This window comes from Gavialis gangeticus, unplaced genomic scaffold (assembly GCF_001723915.1).
Source record: "Gavialis gangeticus isolate Ggan-Ray unplaced genomic scaffold, GavGan_comp1, whole genome shotgun sequence".
Lineage (NCBI taxonomy): Eukaryota > Metazoa > Chordata > Crocodylia > Gavialidae > Gavialis > Gavialis gangeticus.
Window position 1 is genome coordinate 13,802,367 of NW_017728998.1, and position 3,162 is coordinate 13,805,528.

Genomic DNA, 3,162 nt, shown 5'->3' on the forward strand with positions numbered 1-3,162 from the left:
AGAATTATATTCTGAAGAAAAACTCACACAGGTTACAGGCTCCTGCTTGTATTGAACTCAATTTTACATGCACATGACTTTGTGAAAAATGGCATTGGTATAAAAGCTAGCTCAACCAAAAAATTAATAATATATGTATTCTTCACTGCTTTCTCCATGAATCAAAGTTTAAATAGTGGGGAAAGTCATTTTAAAAGCTTCATGGCATGTTTTTTTTTAAAGGTGCACAGTTTTAATTTATCATTTTAAATGTGCTGACTCTAAGCACATTTTAAAAGCTTATAGAGTAATGCATCAGGTTACCTAATATTAATTTACTTTTTATAGTTTATTTAATATAGTATTGATTGCATTAGCATTCGGATTAATGACCTTTTAAATGCTCAGAGACTAAAACAGTTGTCTGGGGTGACAGTCATGAGACTGAAATAGTTGGCCAATCAGCTTTTTTAAAAATAAATTAAAGATTGTGTAAACCAAAGCAATGTTGAAAATTAGGCCTCTGAAATAAGATCATCAGTTCTAAATCAATACCAATAAGGTATACATTTTTTGTTTGACGTTTACTATGTATATGGGAGAATTTCAGTGATCAGTCATTGACATTTGGGGTCAAAGAAGGAGTCTAACGCAGTAAAATTATAAGACTATAAAATATGCCTGGACACTAATACATACCAAGCACATAAATTGGGCTGCTTATTATTTGTAAGAAGATAACCTAGTCTGCAAAGTTTAAAACCCACTGAAAATCTTTCATTGAGTAAATGCCTGGCAGTTTCTGTGGTGGAAACTTCACTGAGGCCAACTGCAAATTTGACTTAATCTTTGGTGTTGAGGTGGGTTCTTAATTTTGCTTCATGGAGTTCTTCCATTGACTTCAGTAGAGTTCTGGCTATGTCGGTCAATGGTAGTTTCAGTCTAAGTATTCTAGTCTGGAAAGACGGTTCAGAGTATTTGAAGCTCAAGTTCTGTTTTGCTGTAGATTTAAATACCGTGATCTGTAGATTAAAAGACAAAACAAAACAGAAAACCCCCTTTGATTTCCCTATGGACATCCTAACAGAAAAATAATTGTTTTCCAGTAAGATATAAGGTAGGATTTCCAAAGACGCTTAGGAGCTGTTGATGCCCAATGCTTATCAATTTTCATGAGGATTGGATATCCACATCCCTGTGGCAATCTGAGCTTTCGTTATTCCCACAGCATAGATTCTTTTTGGGTTAGAAACACCTTAGTTTTCAAATTAAAATTGTATTGGAAACAGTTTTTCCTTGCAACAAACAATGTTCCTCTGTAGTGTCTGCAATGTTAATGAGGCCTGTCAACAAGAGTTCACCTAACTCTTCCCTTCTTTGCTATGTAAGTCTCCTGTCTTTGGGCCCTCCCCAGAATAACGTATGGTCAGTGTGAGCTATACCATGATGTTCAGTAAGAATTAAATCAAACCTTTTATTTCTTTCTACAGATGCAAACATCTGGACGAAACTGTGTTCTAATAATAAATTTCTTGCACTCTTCAATACTGGTTAGAACAGTTTCATTTTCAATATGTTAATCGTCTCCACTGTTACCAGAAAATCACTTAGGGTGAGATTATGCAGCACCTTGCTCTATAACTTCATTGATTTCAGTGGGACTGTATCTTAAATAAATTACTACTCTGTGTGTGTAAGCATGGAATATTTTATTCATGTATGTATTTTATATATCCCCAACAGCATAAAAGTTGAGTAACTCTCATCTATTATGTATTAGTTGTACTTCCACAACAACTCAGGGCCTTAGTCATGAACTAAGATTCCTCTGTACAAACACAGGACAACAAGATTGTTGTGCATTGTAAGTTCTCAAGTTTACAATCTAAGTGTACAGAAAAAAAAGACAATGCATGATGCAGAACAAGTAGCATGAGAGGGTACAAGACAACAATTGGACAGTATTGATTAGCTTGATAGAGTGGTCTCAACACACAAGTGGCTGACAGTGGGGCATGACAGTGAAGAAGACTTTTAAAGAGGTGAATGAAGTAGTATTTGCTGAGGTTCAATTATTTTCATTTAGGGATAGAAAACGGAGTAGAAAGAATGCAGTGACTTGCTTGATGTCACCTAGAATTTTTGTACAATAGTCAGTTATTACATCTTGTCTTTTTGAGTGCCAGTTCAGTGTTTTGAGGATCCTTCCTTAAGATTAGTTAATATTCATAGAATCATAAAAACTTAGGACTGGAAGAGACCTCCAAAGGTCATCTATTCAAACCTTGCATTGCAACATCATGATTTTGGTAGGGAGTTTTTCATAAAGCAATTGGTGAAATATCTTCTGTTTTAGCTTATTGCAATCATAATAATAATAATAATAATAATAATCTTTTTACTAAAAAAGAGCTACAGCTATTCCAAACAGATCACCCTTCCCTCCATTACAGACCCTTCTATCACTGTTCTGTAAGAATCAGTGAGGAGATTTACAGATTAGTGTTCAGTGTTAGCAAGTACCTGTAACTGATTTATTTTAAAATATGTCATTAAAGAATGAGTTTTTATCTGCTATTCAATCACCAAGTAGATTTCATCAATTTGCTTCTAGATTGGAGTCTATTACAGTGAAAATTTCAAATTTAGAAGAAGAGTAGTGAAATTACTGAATAATCATTAAGGAATGCTAGAGAAGAACTTTCTCAATTGCAGATTCATGGAGGAAGTACTTACAGCTTTGAACGGTGCTTTATGAAAGGTAATTATTTTATTCATCATAAAATTGATGTCCTCCAGAACACCCAGCTAAGGTTAATAATACCAGAGATGAATTTGGGTCAATCTATACTTTCATGTTAGATTCTACTGCTATTGAAAAGTTATTCTGGTTTTGCTAATCTTAAACTTCTGTAGAATCTTAGCAAGTTCTACTACATCTAATTCTGTGTCTTGGAAAAAAAATCTTTGGAATCTAAAGAATATTTGCCATAATAATAAGTTTACCAAACAGATTATAGGTTAAAACATCTTCGGAGACAATTATGGTTTATCTTATATGTTTCTGGGATTTGCTGTTCTTGTCTTGTTGTCTGTCAAGTTTTGCTTAAATAAGGATGATAAATTATATGAAATTTAAGAATGAATAAAGCATACAATAGCCAAATACCATTCTAGAGCTGG